Here is a 26,396-nt window from a genome sequence, read left to right as displayed (position 1 = left end):
AAAGGGAAAGACTAGAGGAAGAGGGTCCAGTTGGGAGGCTGCAGTAGCAACGTAGACAAATGATAATGATGCCTGAATGGAGGCAATGCAGTGGAGATGAAAAGTGAATGGATTGTAGGGACATGTAGGAATAAGGATGAGTAGAGTTTAGTCATTATTCAGATGGATGGGTGGATGGATGGAGAAAGAGAGAGATGAAGCAACATTGGTCTTTTCCTCCATTGTTTCCTCATCTGGTTGCACAGAGGGTGTTACACTACAGATATTTTTTCAGTACTCTCATTTGGAGGTTCTCTAAGTTATTAAAACCCTGTAATAAAACAGGTGAAACATTAGGATATTTCCATGTCCCTTTTTGATGACTGGGCTCATGAGAAAGGGGCAAGTTACTTAATGTCTAAAAATTCATGTCAAAATTCTGAAGCAGGTTAGTGCCACTGTGCCAAAGACAAATGAAGCCTCTGTTCCATCCATCAGTTTATTGAGGTTGGTTATACAAAGGGATCCTTGTACAGTCCAGACATATCCATAATAAGGAAAATGCCTAAGTCGCTACTACAAAGCATCGTTTAAAAAAAATTTATTGCTGTGTCTCCAAGCCAGCTTCCAATTATTTATGAAATTATTCTAGGAAATTGGAGTAAAATGTGAAAAAAATAAAAGAACAAAAGTAGATAAGAGCCATTCATAGTCCAGTTAAGAAAGGAAGGAAAAGGGGCACTCTAAAGAGAATAGGCTATAAATCTTCGTCAAGGTTCTAGCATGTGAGAGCTGAAGGTCTGTCGTTTAGAATTTGTCTAAATGACAAAGAAGGAAGAACAGGGAGGAGCAGGCGAAAACCACAGCAATCCTGATTTTCCACTGTGAATCGTCGAGAATTCTTCATCATCCTGAAGGCCCATGAGAATCTCGTCCACTTCCTGTAGTGATGGTGCAGTGGAGCACTCAAGAACACAACTGTGGGGTCACGTGCCTGAGTCCAAATCCTGGCTTTCCAGTTTGGTGGCAACATCACTGTCACTACTAATCAGCGTAGTTACTTAATGTCTCTGTGCCTCAGTATGCTCATCTATAAAATAGAAGATTAATAGCAATATTAGAAAAATTTTCTAATTATAGTATCATCAAAAATAATAAAATAGGAATAAACTTAACCAAGGAGATAAAAGACTAGGACACTGAACTCTCAAAATATTGGTGAGGGCCGGGCACAGTAGCTCACGCCTGTGATCCTAGCACTTTGGGAGACCAAAGTGGGAAGATTGCTTGAGGCCAGAAGTTCAAGACCAGCCTAGGCAACATAGTGAGATCCCATCTCTATAAAAAATAAAAACATTTTTAAAAAATACTGAAAGAAATTAAAGACACAAACAGATTGGAAAGATATCCATATTCATGGATTGGAAGGTTTAACATTGTTAAAGTCTCCATACCACCCAAAGCAATCTACAGATTCAGTGTAAACCTTAACAAAATTCCAATAGCATTTTTTTTTTGTAAAATTAGAAAAATTCATTCTAAAATTCATATGGAATCTCAAGAGACTTTGAGTAGCCAAAACAATGTTGAGCAAGAACAATACTGGCAATCTCATACTTCCTGATTTCAAATTTTACCACAAAGCTACAGTAATAAAAACAGTGTGTCACTGGCATAAAGATAGATGTATAGATCAATGGAATGGAATAGAGGGCCCAGAAATAAACCTTTGCCTATTGGGTTGAGTGATTTTTGACAAGGATGCCAAGGCCATTCAGTAAAGGACAATCTCTCTAGCAATTAATATTAGAAAAACTCGATATCCATGTGCAAAAGAATGAAGTAAGACCCTTACCTTACACCAAATGCAAAAATTAACTCAAATGCACCAAAGACCTAAATATAAGAGATGGGTTGCATACAGTGGCTCATATCTATAATCCCAGCACTTTGGGAGGCCAAGGTGAGAGGATCCCTTGAGCCCAGGAGTTGGAGACCAGCCTAGGCAACATAGTGGGACCCCGTCTCCACAAAACGTACAAAAATAAGCCAGGTGTAGTGCACCTACAGTCCCAGCTGCTCAGGAGGCTGAGGTGAGAGGATTGCTTGAGCTTAGGAGGCTGATGCTGCAGTGAGCCATCATCATGCCACTGCACTCCAGTCTGGGTGAGAGTGAGATCTTGTCTCTTAACGAATAAGTAAACGTAGGACATAAAGCTCTAAAACTCTTAGAAGAACAGCAAGACTAAAAACATGTGAAGCTCTTAGAACCTGGAACTGAGTAAAATCCCTGCCTCAGTCATACATGGATGGCTCCATGGGGCAAAGAATGGGCTGCTAACTTTACCTAGAGGTGAGGCAGATAGAGGGCTTATTCCCTACACCTAGTGAAAACAAGACCAAATTATCAGGGGGAAAAAAATGTACAAGTCTAAAGACAGAAGGACCACTAAAATCACAAACTGTTAAGAATTGAATCAAATCTTGTAGTTCATGCTGCCAGTGGGGGGAAGACCCTGAACATCTGAAAAATTCCAGTGAAGGGAAACCTGCTACCTCACAGCACAATCCACTGCCTGTTTCAAACTCTAGCTCCTTGCCTGTTTCCTCAGAGTTAATCTGCTTCTTTCCAGTAGCTTCTATTGGATCTACTGCCACTCTCTTTCAAGACAGTTTTAAACTGTATTTGGAGATAACTATAATGAACGTTTGACAGATGTTTTCCTGCTCACAGCCAGCAAAAGGTGGGCTCAGCTAGAAGCAGATCATGACTGTATGATGCAGCTGTTAATGAAGAAGCTAACTCACAATGGGCCTACTTTGTTGATGGCACAAGGGAGGTAACAGTCCTCCCATGTTCCGTGTATTTCAGAAAATCCGCTGAGCTTTGTGTGAATCAGTGAATTCCTGATGAATAAGTGAATGAATGAAGGACAGCTAACATGAGGGGTCTAGAAACATATCATACAAGAAACAAGCAGTTGTGTTCAAGTGTTGAAGAGAATACTAAATAAACCGATGCTTAATATCTATGTCTAAGCTTCCAGAGGACTGTTGTTGGGAAGAAGGAGCCTTTTCTTTTTAAGCTTATTAATTGAACTCTACTGCTGTAAGGGACATGCAATGGCCAGAAGAAGGATTGTTCTTACATTATATATATATATGGCTTTAGAGGTGAGAACTAAGACAAATGTGTGGAGCTTACAGTGATACTGACATAGGCTCAAATTAAGGAAGACCTACTTTAAAATTAGAACCAACAAAGGACAACTCTTCCCGGAGATCTGAGCTCTTCCTCAATCACAGTGCTGCAGGAATGCTCTCCAAGGACACCTGTGTTAGGTGAGAAGAACTCCCGTGTGGTATCCAAAGCTGAGATCCTATGACTTCTGTGATTTCTCAAGGCAGTTTCTTCAGTTCTGCCAGCTTTGTGAGATATTATACCCTGATGAAACTCCTGTTCCTCATAGATTCTTCAGGAGCCCACAACAGAATGGATTTTATCCCCATTTCTTAGGGTTAGAACTGATTGGCCAAAGTGAAACTTTCTCCAACGCTCATCTACTCTTACTGATTTATATTTTTGCTTAGAGGTTTTTAACCACACAGAATATCTACACCCTAGACCTTATAGAGACTTCCAGACCCTGGAATGTGAGCGAGAGATGGGTAATCTCACCAAAAGTTTCCTTAGACATGTGTGGATCATATTAAATAATGCTGTGGCACTAATACACATGGAATCTCCAAACACATAGATAGCATGTGTCCTGTCCCTAAATACCACCCTAGTGCCTTCTGGCCATTTTTCTGTTTACTGTACTACAAGGTGTAAAGGCAGGTGTCACTAACATGCACACACCAGTATCCACAGCCCGTGGGCATCCCAGCACCAAGGAAAAGGTCAATGGTAACAGCTGATTTTTCTAAATGAAAACTAAATAAATACACAAGGCAAGCACAAACATTCATTATCTTCAGGATGTATATGTTTGAAACAGACCTGTTATTCTATCACACCCCATTTAGAAAAATTTAAAACAATATAATACATAAATGCCTTTCTGAATTTAGGAAGAGAGAAACTGTATGGCTGAGTGGCTTGAAACCTCCGATGGGGACAGAGATGCTCTGGTGCTATTCTTCTTCTTAGTTTCCCAGCCTGAACTCGCTGGGTGACTTTAGGCAATGGGTCTGTCCTTCTGTGCCTCTGCGTTTTCTCGAAAATAAGGCACACATGAATAGCACCTTGTCTCCCATTCTGGGCTTTTGTGAGACTTGACAAAGGTTGTATCTCTTCTCTTAATCCCACTAGATTACTTCAGTTCCCACTAGATTACTTCAGTTCCCACTAGATTACTTCAGTTCCCACTAGATTACTTCAGTTCCCACTAGATTACTTCAGTTCCCACTAGATTACTTCAGTTCCCACTAGATTACTTCAGTTCCCACTAGATTACTTCAGTTCCCACTAGATTACTTCAGTTGGCTTCGTCGTGGTCCCTTGCCAGTAATGCACAAAGCCTTTAGACTATCACATCTGACCTCTGCACCGACCATGGAAAATCGATATGACTTGTTGTGCATGTATATTTTCACCAATTAAATTTACAATGAGGTGTTAAACAAGATTCTTGGCGTGCTTGACATCTAAGTCCCAGATTTGGCAAACGATAAGATCCTGCCCTTGGGAGCTAAGGCCTCAGATATAGTATCAGGTTAGTAAAGAAGCAGCTCCAAGGTTAACTCAATTGCTGAGACATTTATGGTACTTCTCTGTTGATTATTTACCTTGGGTGCTATTTTAGTGAGTTGCAATGACCTGAAAAGACAACACTGGGAAACCGATGATTCATCCTTTCGTAAGAACAGGGCACTTTCCCTAGACAATGCAGTAGATTTTACTAGTGTTCTTCTTGAAACTCTGTTAGAAAGGGATCTGAGCTTCTTGAGCTATACCATACTTCTGTCAACATTCATGTCAGGAAAAGGGCCCAGTAAGATATGCTCAAAGATTCTCTCTTCTGTTACTTTTATTACTTTTATTACCAAATTACAGTCCATACCACATAAGCCTCTGGGGATGGGACCCAGGCATCAGGATTTTTTGAAGCTCTCCAGGTGATTTCTTGCCTTACCTTACTTGTCTTACCTTAAATGGAAAAATTAATCCAACTGTCCAAAATCCCCTATTGTCTTCCATTCAACAGGCATCTGTCAAATTCCTGCTCTGTATTAGTCATTGAATTAGGTACTGAATAGAACTCGTAGAGAAGAAAATAGACATGGTTCCTGGCTTCTTGACACTTGCACTAGTGGGAGAGATCATTGAGAAAACAAGGAAACAAGAAAATGAATAAATAATTATGAGTTGTGATAATTCTAACAAGTAAGCACACAGTGATATAGAATTACAGAGAAAGAAGGTGGAGATTATATTGGGTGGTGAGGTAAACCTGGAGGACCAAAAGATGGAGAGGTATCTTGGCTGGGAGTTCCAGGGAGGTAGTTCCAGGGAAAAAGGAATGGCATGTGTGGAGGCTCTGAGCCAGGAAAGTTGGACACATCTGGGAATAAAGGAACTTTGTTGCTTGTTACTCAAAATGTGGTCTGTAGAGCGGCAGCATCGGGATTCCCTGGGAGCTTTAGAGAAATGCTGAATCCCAGGCCCCACCCCAGACCAAATGAATCAAAATTTGCATTTTAACAAGATCCCCAGGTAACTTGTTTTCATATTAAAGTTGAGGAGCACTGTCAAAAAGCATAGGTTCCAACTGTGGGTACACATTGAAATCGCCCAGAGAGCTTCAAAAAATCCTGATGCCTGGGTCCCATCCCCAGAGGCTTACTTGATATGGAATGTAACTTGGACATCAGGATTTTTGTTAAGCTCCCAGGGGATTCTAAAATGCAGTAAAATGTGAGAATCACTTATCGGAAGAACAGCGCCTGGCAAAGGGTAAACACTTGATGAGTATTTGTGAATCAAATGCTTGACGCTGTAGATTTCCCAGAGATTCCTGCAAACAGGCTGCAGGCAGGCACAAATGCTACCCTCCTCCAAATGAGTGCACTGGAAGGGCTACGTTTCCCAGAAAAATGAAGCAAAATCATGAACCATTCGGAGAAATGAATTCAAGGATCACTATTCCAGGGACCAATTAAATTCTTCTGTCTGTCAGGAAGCCACTAATTTGGGCATTTTTGTGAATTCCCTGGAGTTGGAAGGAGATCTCTCTAGTGACTGGACACAGGTGAGGGAAAGCAACCCTGAGTTGGACTCATGGAAAGATGGCATGATTTTCAGATTTTCTTTCCCAACAACAGAGAGCCCACACCAGAGAAAACCCTCTTCAGGACAGTCTGGTGACATTCTTGACTAATGAGCTCAGAACAGAATGTCCCTGCCCTGGCATTAGCAGGGAAGACTTGGGGGGTGGGGTGGGGGGTATGTGAAAGAGTACAGGGTGTGATCGAATGGAAGATGTGCATAGCACAGATCTGAGGGGAAGGCCCCTGGGTACTTCCTGCACCTGTGCGTCGCAAGCAATAACAGCCAACAATGCGTGCGTACATTGGAGAGTTCAACACAAACACTGTGTCAAGGACCATTAGTGACCATGGGCACAGTCAGCTTCCCATTGCCCAAGAGTGGCCTGAGGAGAACTGAGAAGCGCAGAGCAACCCCTGCACTCACCACAGGAGGTTGCAAAAGATTTTTAGGAGAATAAGGTTCATTCATTTTCTCCTTGCCAGGGCCCTCAGCTTTTAAGGCCTCTTCGAAATACTGCTATACGTACGAGGTAAGAAACAGTCATGCAAGTTGGGTAATAACGTAAATTGACACTGGAGGAAGGGGCAAGAAGGGAAATTTGGATGACACAAATCAATCTTTAAGGGCTTCCTCAACCTTGTGGGAAAAACAAAAGATTTTTATTTTTCGTAATAAAATAAGCAATATCCTGGCATGGGAGAGATACCATGAATCCCAAAAATAGCTGCATTAACCCTTTCTGGCTCTTCAACACACTACCGACTCAGTAGAAGGAACAACTTTCTAGTTGGAAGCTGCCCATTCTGAAGTGTAGGCACTAAACAAAGTTACCGTGTTTTAAGGGTCACGAAGATGGCTTGGCTAAATGTGCCTAAGCAGAACTGAAGAATTACATGGGCTGAAGAACGCATAAATACATATCACTTTCTCACATATAAATGTCTTTGAAAATAAGAATGTCAAAATTAAATGTGAACTGAATAACTGAATATCAAGGAAACAGCGTATTCTTTGGGGGTAAATGATTTTCCTCAGTAACTTGTATTTAGTGTACTTCTTCTGTGGGCTTCCTAAAGAGCTGGAAATGCAGTCCCTGCAATGGTTGTGTGCACATGGTGCACACCCATGAGTACAGCTGTGTAAGTTATAACTCTTGATGAGTTCCACACCTGCACGTGGACTGGGGCAAGAGACCAAAGAAAAACACACTAAGATGCTCCCTGGTTCCACTTTAAATTCATGATCACAAGCCTCACGTGGACCTGAACACTGCCCATCAGAGTTTCCGTGTGTTCACACCCCACTCTCTCCCACCATCTTTGATGTTTATTTCCCATCTTCTTTCTTCTAAAACGCCTCATCTCTCTTCCATATCTCCCTATTTCAATTGTTTTAAGTAGAAATTAAAGAGAAACCCCCCATTCTGCCACCATCACCTTTACCCAACAACTGATATCTGTGCCAATCCATACATTCTGCTTTTTCTCTGTTTTGCCACAGATACGCTGTCATTACTGCTAACCAACAGCAACGATGACACTTAGGCATTAGATCCCACCCCCTCCTATCATCTCGAGGAGTGAACCTTCTCTCCTGCATCATTGTCTCTCCTCCCTGTTAGAGAATTCCCATCAATATGTCAACACATTATAAGGCCTCCCATCTTTTTAATCCTCCTTTGCCCTCCTCATCTCTCTCCACGACCACCTAATTTCTCTGCTTCTCTTTAGAGCAAAACTTTTCAAAGGACTTTCAAAAGATTTGTTTATTCACCTTATCTCTACTTTTCTTCTTTATTCCTTTTTGACCCAAATCTAATCTGGTTTTTGTCCCCACCACTCATGTTAACTATGTATATCAAGGTTACAAGAGACTTCTTCATCACTAAATGTAATGATCAATTCTCAATTTTCATCATGTGCAAACTAGCAAAAGCCAAAACACAATTTGGCTTATTGGACTCTTAGGTCTTCTTCTAGATTCTAGACAACTTCCTCATCTCTTTTGCTGCTTCCTCTTCATCAGCTCTAACTTTCAATTTGCAAATACCCCCACACTCTTCTCTCTCTGCCTACCCTCACCCCCTAGGTGATCTCATACAATTTCATGGCTCTAACCATCTCCTCTGAACTTTAACCTGTACATCCTCCTTCTTACTTGACATCTCCACTTGAATGTCAGCTGAGCAAATTGAACTTACTGTGTCCAAATCCAGATGCTCAATTTTCCTCTCAAACCTGCTCTTTTCTTTTCCCCAATCCCATTAAACAACAACTCAATTTTTGCAGTGGCTTGGGCCAGAGACCTTAGAATCATCTTTGGCTCCTCTCTTTCCCTTATTCCCAACCTTACAATATTTAATTAAGCAGTAAACTTCATAGGCTCTATCTTTAAAATATATCCTGAATGTATCTGATGATTTATTGGCACTTTTACCTCTGTTGTCCTATGTCAAGCCATCAACATCTCTTCCCTTGATTATTTTAGTCACATCCAATGTGATCTACTTGCTTCAATATTTGTCCCCTTATTTCTCCATAGGACAATAAGAGTAATCATTTTAAAATATACGTCCCTCCTCTGCTTAAAATCTTCTAGTGGCCAAAGCCTTTTAATGACCAACAAGTTCCCACAAAACCTTGGCAGCCATGCCCCGCCCTATACCTGTGTAACTCCATCCCCTCCCCCACCTACTGCCGTGCTTCTATTTTCTCACTCTGCTTCAGCCACAGCGGCCTCCTAGTGACCCCTAGACATGCCAAGCAAGCTCTTACCCTGCCGTTAGCTAAATAGTTTGCTACCTTTTGCCTAGTGGTGTCTTCTCAAGTGCTCCCTGATCAGCAAAACCTTCCCAATCACCTTTTGTAAAATATCAATTTCCATCCAGCATCTCCTTTCCCCTTTATCATGCTTGATTTTATACCTGTAGCACATGTGATCACATTATATATCATATGTACTTCGTTACTATCTGCCTCCTTTCATTAGAAATTATCTGTTTAAGAGCAGAGATTTTGATTTGTTCTTGCCATATTTATAGCACCCAGAACAGAATTGGTCATGTAGTACGCACCTCAAAATTTGTCAAATGAGTGAATGAAGAAGTATAGCCAATTTAGTCATTGCAGCAGTGGAAAAAAATATCAAACAAGTAAAATCAGTCTTTGCTATCAAAGCAGTTGTGTGCATGAACAAAGATAATTCCACAGTACTGACCAAGAATCCCCTATATGCTAAGCATTGTGTTATGCAATGTAACGAGAAAACAATGGTTGTCTTTTATGGTTTCTTCAAGAAAACTAAACAGCAATAAGGAAGGTAACATGCAAATGGGTGGGGAGAAATGAGATAACACATTCAAGGAAAACATAGCAATTCTCAGCTGATAGGAGTATTATAGCATAAGCATTTATGGAGGTCCTGCTGTGTGCTTTTAGCTAACATTTATTGAACTCTTGTAATGTGCCAGGCAGGACATGAAGGGCTTCACAGGTATTAACTCATACACAGCTTTCAAGAATATTATGAGACACATATTATTTTAAATTCCATTTTATAGAAGACAAAATTAAAGCACAGAAACTCAAGTTAGTGACCCATGATAGCAGAACATTAAAAAAATGTAATTAGATAAATACTAAAACCACAAATGTGCAGACTGAAAAGCAGGAAGAAAGTGGACCTATCAATGATCAAAACGCATTTATAGGCTTATCATGTACTCAACATCGGGTACCATAGGAAAACAATCCCATATAGTAAGAGTATTGCACTTTTGGAAGTGGTCTCCCCTTTTCAGAAGAGTTGCTATCGGGGCATTAGGGCCTTACAACACTGATTCTCAATGTTTAATAAAAATAGGGGTCACCTGGGGATCCTGGTAAAATGCAGATTAGGTCTGAGTAGGACCTGAGATTCTGCATTTGTCACAAACTCCCAGGAGATACTTCTGCTAGAGGCCCATGCCTGCTACCCTGAGTAGCAAGAACGCAAACAAATTAGTACCCACATCTGAGTAAAAAAATAGGACGGGTGTGGTGTCTCATGCCTATAATCCCAGCACTTGGAGAGGCCAAGGCGGGTGGATCACTTGAGCTCAGGAGTTTGAGACCAGCCTGGGCAACATGGTGAAACCCTGTCTTTACCAAAAATACAAAAATTATCAAGATGTGGAGCCACGTGGCTGTGGTCCCAGCTACTCAGGAGGCTGAGGCAGGAGGATCTCTCAAGCCTGGGAGACAGAGGTTGCAGTGAGTCAAGATTGTGCCACTGCACTCTAGTCTGGATGACAGAATGAGACTCTGTCTCAAAACACACACACACACACACACTCTCACATACACACACACACACACGTTGACCAGTTTGTAAACGACAAGTAGAGAAGTCACCTCAAATGAGTGAAGTGTGGACTGTTGGGAAAGGTAAGTTCTCTCTGTCCATTTTGACCATAAACCAAGGGAAAAGTTAAGATTGTCTGGAAAAGCTTTTCAAGTGGACCACTGTGGCCAAATTTTATGTCATTTATAGTTTTCTAACAACAGTAGTCAGAGATGAAATTGGCTTCATCCCCAGGCCTTTAACTTATCTATTGTTCCCACTGGACCAGCAGCTCGCTTTTAAAATACCTTCTTGGTTTATCTTTAACCCAGAAGCATGGTGTTTTCCTGGTCTTTGGCTGGATCCCTGCTTCCTCAGCCTAAACAGAAGTCTACCCTGTGAGAGTCCCCTGCTGTGGGCACTTTTCCTGCTTTCTGCTAAAGGAATTCCAGAGAAACAAAAGCAGGGAGCCTGCTCACCCCTTCCAGCCCCCACCTGGGAGGCATTTTTGCTTTGAGATTCCACCTACAGGCTCCATTGGTGAAGTTTCCCCAGAGCAGAGTACCTCCATTCCGTTCCTACTTAACAGGCATGGCGAGGTTAGAAAGTTAAGGGAGCCTGCCCTTCAGAGAATTTTGCAAAGATTAACTAATGCAGACAACAAGCCTCTGGAAGAGCAGAGAAATGTGAGGTCTACTTTATGGGGAAAGCTACCCAAGCCAGGAAGGGGCTTGGTATTTCTATAGACAGGAGGAAGTTTCAAGCACAATTGGACAGCGTCTCAGAATTGTGTGGATGTGTGTGTATAAGAAGTATACATAAAAATCTACATAATATATATTATATGTTTATTATATACAACATGTATTTTTACATACTATATAGGACAGTATGTATACATACACATAACAGTGTGTGTGTCTGCATACATGTGTGTCTGTATATATGTCTGTATATATGTTATGTGTATATGTATGTGTGTGTATATATACTGTTACACACACTGTTGTGGGCTAAACTGTGTCCCTCTAAGATTCATATATTAAAGTTCTAATGCTCAGTACCTCAGAAGGTGACTGTATTTGGAGACAGAACCTGTTAAGAGGTAATTAAGGTAAAATGAGGCTATATGTGTGGGTCCAAATCCATGACAATTGGTCTCCTTATACGAACAGGAGATGTGAGACAGACATACACAGAGGGAAGACCCTGTGAGGACACAGGAGAAGATGGCATCTACAAGCCAAGGAGAGAGGCCCCAGGAAAAACCAAACCTGCCAACACCTTGATCTTGAACTTCCAACCTCCAGAACTATCAGATAAATTTCTGTTATATAGGACACCCAGTCTGGTATTTTGTTATAGCAGGCCCAGCAGACTCTCTCTCTCTCTCTTTCACACACAAATGCGCACACACACACACACACACCACCCACGCGGGTTGGCCACTAAGTCTGGAAACACAGACAAACACATTTTAAAATATTTATTGTTTTCCCACTACAAAGCATGTTAAAACGATATTATCTAAGAGTTAAGATTTTATGGCCACCTCTACAGGCATTAACTTCTTGGCCTTCTCCCTGCACAGGGAGGAGGGAGGGTAAAGTAAATATCAAGTTAACCGATAAGGCTGAGAAGGAGCCTAAGAAGGCTACTGCACAGTGCTCAGCCAGATTTGGGGGTGAACGTTCCATTTCTCTGAGAATAGCTTCTTTAGAGTTCCTTTTCCTCAGATGGCATTAGGCTCTCTTCAACCTTGTCCCATGGCGTGGCCACACTTGGCCCTCACTTGGCCTTTCACCAGGTGCCCTCCATGTGGCTTTGGACGTCTCCATGCTCTGTGAATGCCCTTCCCAGACATTCTCCAGCAAGGCCTCAGCTGAGGGGGAGGCAGGGCAGGGTCATGCCTGTCTTGGGTTGGTTAATAATTACCAAGAATCTGGAAATCCTTCTACCATGGTTATGCACAGAAACTGAAACGTCAAATTAAAAACAAAACCCCTGAGATAAAAAGACAGTGGGACTGAGAGGCAAGAGCCCAGTTTGATCAGTGAGGCTCTGGAAAAGCTGTGGTTTTGGGGAACAAGAAAAAGTTCCTGTTTTTTGTGACAGTAGTGATTATAAAAATAACAATGTCACCACTTCATTCAATGAGGAAGTCCAAAAATAAGTATTTGGGGCAAGCTAACGAAGGACTTTCCATGACATATCTCAGGTCACAGAAAGGAAAGAAAGGGGAACTTCTATATTTAAAGGTCCTATTATGCCAGGAGCTATGTTTCTTTTTTTTTTTTTTTTTTTTTTTTTGAGATGGAGTTTCACTCTTGTTGCCCAGGCTGGAGTGCAATGGCATGATCTCCATTCACTGCAACCTCCACCTCCTGGGTTCAAGCAATTCTCTTGCCTCAGCCTTCAGAGTAGCTGGGATTACAGGCATGCGCCACCATGCCCAGCTAATTTTGTATTTTTAGTAGAGATGGGGATTCACCATGTTGGTCAGACTGGTCTCGAACTCCTAACCTCAGGTGATCTGCCTGCCTCGGCCTCCCAAAGTGTTGGGATTACAGGCGTGAGCCATGGCTCCTGGCCTGTTGCTATAGCTTATCTCATGTCATTTTTACCATAATCATATAAAGTAGACTTTATTATTCTTATTTTGTACAGGAAGAGCTGAGATGTTAGGTAATACAGACATTGTTGGTTGAATGACCCAGCAGACCTTCCCATCCTTTTCTCTCTGCTGCCTTTCTCAATGGAAGTTGGAGATGGTGCGTATTCACCTTCTCTGCTTTCTTTGCAGCTATAGATGGCCTGACTACATGCAGAAGACTGCCAAATTTACATCTGTGGCCTGGACTTCTAGTCTATATCAGAACTTAAGTATCCAACTGCTTACTCAACATCCCTATTTGGGTAGCTACTAAGAATCTCAGCCTAACATATCCATTTCTGTATCCATTTCTGTTCTCCTGTACTTCCTGGCTATAGCTGCCTCTGTTTGTTCTTGTCATGCAAGTAAAGGGCAACTCATTGTTCCAGGTGCAGAGGACTGCAAACTCAGCCACCCTTGCCCCTCTTTCTGTCACACTCTACATCAAGAGTAACCAATCTTTTGGCTTCCCTGGGCCACAATGGAAGAAGCATTGCCTTCGGTCACTCATAAATACACTAACAAAGGCCGATGAGTTTTTAAAAATCACAAAAACATCTCATAATATTTTAAGAAAGCTTATTAATTTGTGTTGGGCTGTATGCAAAGTCATCCTGGGCCACATGCAGCCTGTGGGCCACTATTTGAGACCAAGCAACAGCTTTTCCTATATCATCAATCAATCCTTGGTGTCTGCTAGCTCTACTGCTGCCATACTGGTCCAAGTCACCAGCATTTCTAGCTTAGAAGCCTCCTAATGGGTCTCCACGTTTCCATCCTGCCACTCCCTTCCATGTGGTCTCAACACAGTACCCAGAGTGAGTCTGTTAAATGTAAATCAGATGGTGTCCCTCCTGTGCTCACAACAGTCTCATGGCTTCTTATCTCACTCAGAGTAGAAGCCAAAGTCATTCAGAAGCTCAGAAGGCTCTACAGGACATGGCCCCCTCACTTTCTCCTCCCCCATGCCCCCAACTCCCTCTGCTTCAGCTACGCTAATCTCCTTGCATCAGACCTTTGCATTTGATACACTGTCCTCCTCCCAGGAAAATATTTGCCCAATTTATTTGCATGGTTTACTCTTAACACCTTCTTGTCTTTATTCCAATGTCACCTTCTGGGTAACAGCTTTTCATTCTATTAAAAATGCAACCTCTCCCCACTACCACCACCTGGAACAGCCTCCCTTCTTCCTGGATTTATTTTGTCTATACCATTTATCATCATCTACTACTACATATTTCACAATTTATCTTGTTTACTGTCTTTCTCCACTTCCCACTAGAGTGTCACTTTCATTTCAGCGAAGATTTTGTTCTGTTCTGTTAACTGCCAGAGCACTTAGAAAAATACCTGGCCTGTAGTAGCTTCTCAATAAATATTTCACTAATTAATTAATTAGTTCTTTAATGTTAGGGGATTTGAGGGAAATAATTTGGCTTCTTAAATAAGGGATAGGCATCAGAGGAGTCATTCCTGTCTTTAAAAAGGATGAGAATACCTGAGCAAAAGTATAGAAGGAAGTCTTACGTCATATAGAGTCGCTGAAGTTTCACCTGCACTCTCTTACCTCCAGACATCCCACTGCCTAAGGAAAACAGCACTTTATTTTCTTAAACTAGGTGTCAGCAAACTATGCCCCACAGGCAAATTCTAGCACCCTGCCTGGTTTTGTAAATAAAGTTTTATTGGAATACAGTCAGGCCTATTCATTCATGTCAATGGCAGCTCTTGGGCTGCAAGAGTTATACAGCCCGGAAAGCCTAAAGATTTACTATCTGTACCTTTACAGAGAAACTTTGTTAACTCTTTATTGTGGCAAGTGTCAGCTGAAGTTTCTGTTGGTATCAGTCAAATGCATGGTGTGCTTCTCAGGTGTCCTGCTGCAGGGAGCTCACCTGAATGCTGGCCCAGTCACTGACTTCTGGATCCCCAACCTCATTCTCAGAACCACACTTCCTCCAAACTGCTCTTACCCAGTGGCTGAGCACGGATGCCATTTTTGTGAGATGCAAGTCTTCTTGCCACTTTGGCTAGAGGACTCCCATCAACCTGGCCAAAACTTTCCTGCAATTGCTCTGGAATCTTAGAGTTCCCCCAGCCAACCCTTCTTCCTTCCTTCTTCCCTTCATAAGGGTCAGACCAACATCATGGCCTAAGGGGCTCCCTACTTACTGCTCCTTCTTCCTTTAAACTTCATGGGTGTTTCCTCCAATAAATCTGTTATCTTGGCTTCTGCTTCTTAAACAACCCCAACTCATAAACATTCCTGCTTGATAGACTGCAGTCATGGAACTGGTACAATACGATCCTTAGATTCAAACTAATACCTCATGGTGTTGGGAAAGCATGCAAAACTCATGCTTTCCCAACACTACTCAAATAGTACCATATCCCTGGACACTTGCTTTGCCTTCCTCCTTATGTTCATTTATTCAGCAAGGAAAACACAAGAACATTTACGCTTATGGACCACATTTTATTCACATGTATACTCCGTCACCTAACAGAGCTTGTCAAACAGTTGGCAACTTTACAAATATTGCTTAGATGAATGAATAAGTGGATGAACAAACATTTGTTGAATATCTAAAATGTGTGCATTTGGTTTAAAGCTTTACTGTGTTCACAATTCAACTTAAGGGACAGTATACAAATGACAATGTTCAAGAACAACTCTGCTGTGTTGTCTAAAATGTATGAATAGGTAAGAGCAGTAGACGATAGGATCAGCAAGGAGGTCACTGCAATAGTAATGACCAGATGTGATCAGGGTCAGAATGTGGTCGCACAATGAAAGTTGAAATAAAAGGAAAATGAGAGCAAGGTTTTAGAAAAATGAGTAATTGACATGCAATTAATTGGTCACAGAAGTCAAGCAAGACTAGAGAGCAAGTTGCCTCAAGGGTTCTGAACCCGGCTGCCGGGAAGACAGATAGCACCATTTGCCAAAATGAAGACTTTAAGGAACTACTGTATGAGGCAGGAGTTTGTGAATTCTGGTAGGAAGCAGAGGATCATTTAAATAAAGCTCATTAAAAGATGATTGAAGAAGTGAGATTAGCTCTTGCGAAGGGCTGTCAGGACTAGAGACAGTCTTGAAAGTAATTCCACTAAGAGAGGACAGCAGAAATTATGAGAATGAATGAGCTCTTGGGTGAAGAGTATGTAAAAAGACAAAAGTAAAAGTAAAAGTAAAATCTAGATCCCTGGGCCAGAGGTGGTGGCTCACAGCTGTTATCCCAGCATTTTGGGAAGCCAAGGCAGGAGGATTACTTGAGGCCAAGAGTTTGAGACCAGGCTGGGCAACAGAGTGAGATCTCATCTCTACAAATTAAAAGAAAACTTAGCTAGCATGTGGCATGTGCCTATAGTCCCAGCTACTCCAGAGGCTGAGGCAAGAGGATAGCTTGAGCCCAGGAGTCCAAGGCTGCAATGAACTCTGATTGTGCCATTGCATTCCAGCCCGGGTGACAGAGTGAGATCTCATCTCTATTAAAAGAGACAAAAGAGTGATGCTTGCATTTAGGAGGTGGGAAGAGAAGAAAATGCCAATAAAGAAAATGCGAAAGTAGTCAAGGGAAAGATAAGAACCAGAATTGCGACATGATCCAGAGACTAAGAGAAAAGAGAATTTTAATAAAAGAGCAGTCACTGATAGGAAATGATGTGGAGAACTCAGAGAGCTTGGACAAGTTGGTTCAGATGTTTGGTACCAAATGAAAGGGATTAAATAAATGAAAGCTTGAAGAGTCCCCATGATCAGTCATCAGCTTATCTGTTTGGTATGTGTTTGTGTTTGTTTTCTTTTTCTTCAAAGAAAAGTAGACTGTTCAGGTCTTCAGCAGAGATTAAAGCCTCAATGGAGGTAAAAAATTGAAGAGGATAAGGAAAGGAGCTGAATGAGACAGCAAGTTCCTGGAGGAGGTAAGACGGCAGAAGGCAGAGAATAAAAATAAGGAGTCTAGCTTTGGAAAGGTAAGTGAAACAACTGTTCCTCTAAGTCAGAAAGGAAGGATGAGGGCATATAGAGAAATATTCTCCATGCTATCCCTTCTCCACAACAGAACAGAGCTGTATTTGGAGTATTACTCAGCACCAGGGCTCTACAGTAACTTAATTTCCATGTTGGCCAACCCTGAAATAAGGTTAGTCTAATCTAAACGAATCTCTCATCTACGTACTCTTATCCAACCATATTGGCACAGAGCCTTATAGATGTACCTTCCTTTTTTATGTGAATATGCTGTGTACTCTTTTTAAAAACAGCATGATCATCCAGCTAAAACTTATATGACTCTCCAGACCGAAAGTGGTATGTTTTAAAAAGTCATCACACATGAATGCAGGAATGTCCCTGATTACTTAAAAAAAAAAAAAAAAAAAAAGAAGAAGAAGAAGAAGAAGAAAGAAAAGAAAATGATAAAAAACAGTAAGCAAAGAACTATGTTCAGTGCATCTGAGTGATAGATTTCTGAGAAGGTTGTTCATATTTGCTTTTAAATGGTGATCTCACTAATAAATTTCCTGTGGACAGAAAAGAAGCCATTAAAACAGACATTTATTCAATGTCTTACAAGTTTCACGTAGGTTTCAAGTTACCATTATAGAGAGGCCTAAGGGCAAGTCAATTGGACAGTGCATATATTGCTTAGTAGTCTTAAAGTCTTGAGCCAGTTTTCAAAGATCTGATGAATGTCTTTTCTCAAATGGATGCTTCAAGATACAATCAGTTTCTTCAATAGTCTTTTTCTGACTAATTTTTTTCTCATTTTCCTGGAGTCTTGAATTATTATATTTTAATGTGGAAGAGTGCCAGAGTGAAGTCGGTTGAGTCAGAAGTATTAACGCAAGTGACAGATCTTCTCTACGGGGAGATAGGGACACACCGGCGAAGAGGAGAATAGGGAATAGGGAATGGGGCCCAGGAGGGTCATCAACATTGTTTATTCATATCAAGAAAAAACTGGCCAGGGGCAGTGGCTCATGTCCATAATCCCAACAATTTGGGAAGCCAAAGTGGGAGGACCACTTGAGCCCAGGAGTTTGAGACCAGCCTGGGCAATATAGTGAGATCTCGTCTCTACAGATTTTTTTTTAAGCCAGGTGTGAGGCCAGGTGCAGTGGCTCACACTTGCAATCCCAGCACTTTGAGGGGCCAAGGTGGGCAGATTACTTGAGGACAGGAGTTTGAGACCAGCCTGGCCAACATAGTGAAACCCTGTCTCTACTAAAAATAGAAAAAATTAGTTGGGTGTGGTGATACATGCCTGTAATCCCAGCTACTCAGGAGGCTGAGGCATGAGAACCACTTAAACCAGGAGTTGGAGGTTGCAGTGAGCTGACATTGTACCACTGCACTTCAGCCTGAGTGACAGAGTGAGACTGTATCTTAAAAAAAAAAAAAAAAAAAAAAAGCCAGGTGTGGTGGTATCTTTTCTAAATACTGATACAGGGCCCCATCCCAGACCAGTTGAATCTGATCTCTGAGGCTGGGGGCTCATGCATTGGTATTTCTTTTGAGATGCTCCATCCAAGTGGTTCTACGGTATAGCCAGAGTTTATTGATCTTCAGGTTGAAGGTTGCTTTATACCAACCCTTCAGCATTCTAAGACTTGCTGACTCACCCCAAGGCTCCCATGCCCAGGAGGAAGGAAGAATTCATTCAGATGGCTTCATGCTCACTTCATGCCCACAAAATAAAAACAACAATAAATAAAAAGACTTGGCCAAAGCCAAGTGAGTGCTTTTTTCCCCTTCTTACCGTTTGTTTTTCAATTAAAAAAAAGTTTTTGTTGAGGTATAACATTGGTACAATTTGATGAATTTGTTGGATTGCTTGTTTTTGAGATGAGATCTTACTATGCTGCCCAGGCTGGTCTTGATTGGTCTTGAACTCTTGTGTTCAAGCGATCCTCAAGGATCCTTGGGCAACATAGCTGGAACTATAGGTGCATGCCATGGCACCTGGCTTGAATTTTTGCATATATACACACCCACATAGCCATAACCCAGATCAAATGTAGAGTATTTTCAGCCCCCACACCCCTCGGACACTGGTCCTACTATTTTGCGAGGCTATAGGAGGTCAGCAGAATCTGGCAGATGCCTGTGTCCAGTGACTGACATGTGATTTTTCTAATTGTATTGTTGCATCCCATAGCTTTTCAAAATAAATAATTGGATGCAATTTTCTCATTTCTCTTGCCATTAGGTATGATTCAGAATTTGTTTTGGCTCCTACTTGTGAAGTTATCACACATGCTCTTCTTGTTCCTTTGAAAATCATGTGCCGAATATTCCCTTTGGGTCTCAGGGATATTGATTAGATGTGCCCGCTCCACACTGGCTCTTGAGGGCAAGAACTGGGCCTATCTTTCTCACTCCTGCTGTATCTGCAACCCCTATACGCTCATGAACATTTGTTGAATGAAGGCTGAATAGAAGAATGGCATATGGGTAGTGTAAAAAAACAGTAGATGACATATTCTCTGACTTTAAGAGGTTTCTTTATCATGTAGATGATGGAGGTACCTTCTAAAGTTTGATTGAGGTACATTCCAAATGCACTGGAAGCATGTTGTGAATAATTATAAAACAAAACATCGCTGGGCTCAAAATTACTTTTGACTCAAATTTCAATAGACTAAAAACGTACAGGGGACAGGGAAAGCAAAATGAAGAAGTAATCAGAATGGTAGCCTAATTAAAGGAGAATGGTTTCACGGATCATGAATTCAGGTCTTGAGAGATGCAGAGAGGAAAGGGAAGAGAACATTCCAGATCGGTGCAAAGATTCGTGCAAAAATGTAAGGGCAAACATCTAGCAACACTTACGAAGTGAGATGAAAGCACATTGAGTTGGATACAGAAAGGTGAAAATAACAGGGGAAAGAGAGAAGTTAAAAAGTAAGCCTTACAGTTGTTGGAGACCTTAAGTAATAGACTCTAGTTTTTGGTGATGAATCGCTGGATGTGCTGCAAACAGCATATGCTGGAGCTTTTTCTAGCAGCTGTGCAGAAAGCAGAGAGGAAGACTGGATGTAGGGAAATGATTAGGAGGCTGCTTTCCCAATCCAGACATGTACCCAATTGTGGGTGGCAGTAAGCAGGTACAATTAGTAATGGTAGTAATGAACATGAGAAAGAGAAGATGAAGGAGGTCGAGGTGTTCAATGTCACATTAAAGATGCTGGTATTAGTCATAGAAATGGGAAATTTGGGACTGAGTGGCCACCTAAGGGAGAAACTGACAGTCATTCTCAGCTATTCTCTTAGCTGAGGGCACGTGAAATGCCTGGTGTTTGAGCAACACCAAAGGTAACATTCAGAATGACTGTACTGCAGTGAGACAAAAAGGCAGATGATCCCGCTCACTCCATTGCCAGGCCTGGATTATTTTGAATCAAAAAGGCTAAAGTTGAGACTATTTAAATGCCATTTATTATCTTCTAGACATGTTTGATGTATTCATACACATGCCCTCCAGGAGACTAATGAGACAATTAGGATGCATATAGAGAAACAGGTGGGACCACCACTTTCTGGTCAGGTAGATTGAGCCCTTGCAGCTTGAAGGTTTGACTGACATTGTGACTGCAAACACTTGACTATCCCTGATTTGGTGCCATTAAAGGAAAACAAAAGAGCTTCTTACAACTGCACATCAAACTTTTATAGCACTGCAAGTTAGACAGTGGATGATTGTGTCCATTTAAAAGGTGCCAAATGATTGATAACTATGTTTATGTCTTATTTGTAGATATGCAAGCAAAGATAAACACAATTGAAATGCATTCTTTGGGTTGGGAGCTGATCACAGGCTAGAATTTATGAAACCTTTGCCTGCCCTAAACAGCATTTATTTCATAATTATCCAAATGCATAGCTGGTGGTCCCTTTTTCCCAAATTATCAAATACCAAACATTACTGGAGGCAGAAAAGCAGAATGCAAGGGGCCATCACAAGAATGGTAAACCCATTCTCAGAGAGAGAGTGAGAGAGTAAGCTCTGCCTCTTGGGTATTCAAGCAGTGAACCATGTATGTGAAAAGAATTTAGCCCAGCCAGGCCTCACCAGGCTCTCTAGGGAACATAGTGTTCTCACAGCAGCAAAGAAGGAAACACAAGAATGACGTGGCCTTTTCTGCCAGGAGCATCTACAGTAAATTGTTCAGGTAATTTATGTCACTAAAGTACATAATTTGTCATCTTCCAGACAGTAAAACAACACACACACACACACACATATTCTTTTAAAAAGAAAGGAAAATATGAAGGAGTCAAAATAGAGCAAGTAATAATGCTCTCTGCAGTATGACTCTAAATGCATAATGTTGCCGCTATGATTTTTTAAAAATGAAACGAAATATTCCCAGTATATTTGTGCCCCTTCTGCAGATATTAAAAAATAAAAATATTTTCTTGTCCCTAAAATATTTTAGTGTATTTTTAATTTGGGTATGCCATTTCATTTTGGAGGTGGAGGACAACACCATAATAAATGGAGCACATAAATATAAAATAATAAAATTCAGAGTTGTTGCTTTTTCATGATTACATTATAGTCAGTCAACTACTTTTGTGTGGAAACTATTTAGATCAATTGCACTGATTAAATCATAGTCACACAAGTTCATAATAGGTTACAAACCTTGATGCGCATAGAGACTCAGAGGAATATTAATCGTTTCAGACATACTTTGCTTCTGTAAGTCAATCTTAGATTCCAGTTGGTGAAAAAAAAAAAGAAGAAAGAAGGAAAAACTGTTACAGTTCAAACAATATTGTAGGAATTGGCAAAAATGCAGCAAACACTAAAGGAAATCCTGTGAAGGCTCTTGAGTCAAAGGTTGCATAACTGTAGTTGGAACTGGCCCTAAGAAATGTTGCACAACCACATTAAAAAATGGACAAAGGGTCAAGCACAATGGGTCACACCTGTAATCCCAGCACTTTGAGAGGCTGAGGCAGGTGGATCACATGAGGCCAGGAGTTTCAGACCAGCCTGGGCAACATGGTAAAACCCTGTCTCTGCTAAAAATACAAAAAATTAGCCAGGCATGTGGCACACCTGTAATGCCAGCTACTCGGGAGGATGAGGCAGGAGAATCACTACAACCCAGGAGGCAGAGGTTACAGTGAGCCAAGATCACATCACTGTACTCCAACCTGGGTGTTAGAGCAAGACCAAAAAAACCCAAAAATGAAAACAAAAACAAACAAACGAAGTGGACAAAGAATGCAAACAGACACTTTTCAAAAGAAGACATACATGCAGCCAACAAGCATATGGAAAAATGTTCATCACTAATAATTAGAAAAATGCAAATCAAAAACCACAATGAAATACCATCTAACACCAATCAGAATGGCTATTACTAAAAAGTCAAACAACAACAGATGCTGACAAGGTTGCAGAGAAAAGGAAACCCTTATACATTGCTGGTGGTAGTTTAAATTAGTTCAGTGTTGTGGGAAACAGTGTGGCAATTCCTCAAAAACCAAAAACAAAACTACCATTCAACCCAGAAATCCCATTACTGGGTATATACCCAAAGGAATATAAGTCATTCTACCATAAAGACACATCACTCATATGTTCATCGCAATACTATTTGCAATAGAAAATACATGGAATCAACCTAAATGCCCATCCATGGTAGGCTGGATAACAAAAATATGGTACATATACACCATGGAATACTATGCAGCCACAAAAAAGAATGAAATCATGTCCTTTGCAGGAACAGGGATGAAGCTGGAGGCCATTATCCTTAGCAATCTAACACAGGAACTGAAAATCAAACACCAAATATTCTCACTTACAATTGGGAGGTAAATAATAATAACATATGGTGCTATGGTTTGGATTTGCATCCCCACCCAAATCTAATGTTGAATTTTAATCTCCAGTATTGGAGGACGGGCCTGATGAGAGGTGATTGAACTGTAGGGGTGATTCCCCCTTGCTGTTCTCATGGTAGTGAGTAGTGAGTGAGGTCTCACAAGATCTCGTCATTTAAAATATGTAGCACTTCCTCCTTCACTCTCTTCCTCCTGCTCCAGCCATGCAGGACATGGTGGCTTCCGTTTCACCCTTCACCACCCACCGTGATTGTAAGTTTCCTGAGGTCTCTCTAGCCATACTTCCTGTACAGTTTGCAGAAACATGAGCCAATTAAACCTTTTCTCTTTATAAATTACCCAGTCTCATGTGGTTCTTTATAACAATGAGAGAATGGACTAATACAGAAAAATGGTGCTGGGAGTGGGATATTGCCATAAAGATACCTGAAAATGTAGACACAGCTTTGAAACTGGGTAGTGAGCAGAGGTTGGAACTGTTTGAGGGGCTCAGAAAAAGACAAGAAGATGAGGGAAAGTAAAGTTTGGAATTCCTAGAGACTTGTTAAATTACTGTGACCAAAATGCTGATAGTGATATGAACAATGAAGTCTAGGCTGAGGTGGTCTCAGATGGAGATGAGGATCGTGTTGGGATCTGGAGTAAAGGTCACTCTTGCTATGCTTTAGCAGAGACTGGAGGCATTGTGCCCCTGCCCTAGAGATCTGTGGAACTTTGAACTTGAGAATGATGATTTAGGGTATCTGGTAGAAGAAATTTCTAAGTAGCAAAGCATTCAAGATGTGGCCTTCAAGATGTGGCCTGGCTGCTTCTAACAGCATATGCTTTTATTTGTGAGCAAAAAAGAGATGATCTGAAACTGGAACTTACATTTAAAAGGGAAGCAGAGCATGAAAATTTGGTAAATTTGCATCCCAGCCATGTGGTAGAAAAGAAAAACCCATTTTCTGGGGAGGAATTCAAGCCAGCTGCAGAAATTTGCATAGGTAAAGAGAAGCCAAATGTTAATAGCCACGACAATGGGGAAATGCCTTGAAGGCATTTCAGAAACCTTCACAGCAGACCCTCCTATCACAAGCCTGGAGGCCTAGGAGGGAAGAATGGTTTTGCAGGCTGGGCCCAGGGCCCTAATGCCCTGCATTACTTCAGAACACGGTTCCCTGTGTCCCAGCCACTCCAGCTCCAGCCATGGCTAAAAGGGCCCCATATATGTCTCTGCCCCAGAAGACATAAGCCATAAGCCTTGGCAGCTTCCACATGATGTTAAGGCTGCCTGTGTGCAGAGGACAAGTGTTGAGACTTGGTAGCCTCTGCCTAGATTTCAAAGGATGTATGGGAAACATGGATGTTCAGGCAGACATCTGCTGCAGGGGCAGAGCCCTCATAGAGAACCTCTACTAGGGCAGTGTGGAGGGGAAATGTGGGGTTGGAGCTCCCACACAGAGTGCTCACTAGGGCACTGCCTAGTGGAGCTGTGAGAAGACAGTCACCATCCTCCAGACCCTGGAATGGTAGCTCCATCAGCAGCTTGCACCATGTACCTGGAAGAGCCATAGGCACACAACACCAGCCCATGAAAGCAGCCAAGGGGGCTGTAACCTGCAGAGCCACAGAGGCAGAGATGCCCAAGGCCTTGGGAGCCCACTCCTTGCATCAGAGTTGCCTGGATGTGAGACATGGAGTAAAAGGAGATTGTTTTGGAGCTTTAAGATTTAATGACTGTCCTGCTGAATTTCAGACTTGCATAGGGCCTGTTGCCCCTTTGTTTTGCCTGATTTCTCTCTCTTGGAATTGCATATTTACCGAATGGCTGTACCATCATTGTGTCTTGGAAGTAACTAATTTTCTTTTGATTTTACAGGCTCATAGTCAGAAGGAACTTGCCTCGTTTCAGGTGAGACTTTGGACTATGGACTTTTGAGTTAATGCTAGAATGAGTTAAGACTTGGGGGACTGTTGAGAAGGATTAATTGTATTTTGCAATGTGAGAAGAACAGGAGATTTGGGAGGGGTAGAGGCAGAACGATATGTTTTGGATTTTTGTCTCCGCCCAAATCTCATGTCAAAGTGTACTCCCCAGTGTTGGAGGAGGAGCCTGGTGGGAGGTAACTGAATCATGGGGGTGGATTTCGTCCTTTCTGTTTTCATGACAGTGAGTGCGTTCTCACGAGATCTGGTGGTTTAAAAGTGTAGAGGACCTCCCTCTTCATTCTCTTCCTCCTGCTCCAACCATGTAAGATGCACCTGCTTCCCCTTCCCCTTCCACCATGATTACAAGTTTCCTGAGGCCTCCACAACCATGCTTCCTGTTCAGCCAGCAGAACTGGAAGCCAATTAAACCTCTTTTCTTTATAAATTACCCAGTCTTAGGTAGTTTTTTATAGCAATGTAAGAATGAACTAATACTCGTGGACAGAACGAGGTGAACAACAGACCTGCTTGTGGGAGGAAGGTGAGGGAAAGGGAAAAAAATAAACTGCTAGGTACTATGCTTAGTACCCAGGTGATCAAATAATCTGTATACCAAATCTCCAAGTTACAAGTTTACCCATATAACACACCTGCACATGTACCCCTGAACCTAAAATAAAGTTAAAATATTAATTTTAAAAAAAAGAAATGTTATGAATGAGGCAAAGCGTGTCTAGATGCCTCCTTTCTTTTAGGAAGCATCATTTCCAGGATCTCCATGTATCTTCAGATTGTCTCTGTCTTAGCCATGTGTATCCTATCAAATTCTGGTGATTAGAGCATGAAATTGGGGCACCACTTCCCAATGTTGTAAGAGGGACCAGCTATAGGCCTTCTGCAGGGGAGTAAAAAACATGATCCTGATCCATATGGGTGACTTACTTATGATTTCTGGAAACGTTGGTTTCCATGGCATGGAAATAAATTTGAGGTTCATTTTCAGAGTGGCTTCTGTCAATGTTCTTATATGGTATATATAGGTGATAATGACTAGAAAAGATAAAAGTATAATTACACACAACTTCATAACTATTAGATACAAGTATAGCTTTCTCAGGACAAAATATAGAAATGGCCTTTTAGATGGTGATGTGGGAAAGCAGAGAGCTGATGTAAGGAAGAGCAATGGCCATGGGTGGATTGAGAGTACGGAGAGTGAGAACTAAATTTCGAAGGTCTTTTTAAAAAGAATGAAGGGCAAGGAAATGTGATCAGTAGACTGTTCAGAGGTTCATTAGCGGAGGAGAATGAAAAGACAAATCACTAGGCCCTCTTGCCCATCAGGATCATATATAGTCTCTGTTTGCAACAACAAAGGATTGCTGAGAAAG

At 41.5% G+C, this 26,396-nt stretch overlaps 1 long non-coding RNA gene across 1 annotated transcript; it reads right to left on the bottom strand.

Annotated features, from left to right (window-relative positions):
• Positions 1 to 492: 492 nt before the first annotated feature.
• Positions 493 to 26,051, bottom strand: LOC140708920 (uncharacterized). The gene is made up of 3 exons (XR_012089234.1): positions 25,948 to 26,051; positions 5,132 to 5,291; positions 493 to 1,069 (listed from the first exon to the last, which is right to left on the bottom strand). It is a non-coding gene; the product is annotated as an uncharacterized lncRNA (long non-coding RNA).
• Positions 26,052 to 26,396: the final 345 nt, after the last annotated feature.

This window comes from Chlorocebus sabaeus, chromosome 17, assembly GCF_047675955.1.
Source record: "Chlorocebus sabaeus isolate Y175 chromosome 17, mChlSab1.0.hap1, whole genome shotgun sequence".
In the NCBI taxonomy this organism is placed as follows: Eukaryota; Metazoa; Chordata; class Mammalia; order Primates; family Cercopithecidae; genus Chlorocebus; species Chlorocebus sabaeus.
This window is presented reverse-complemented; position numbering and strand designations above follow the sequence as displayed.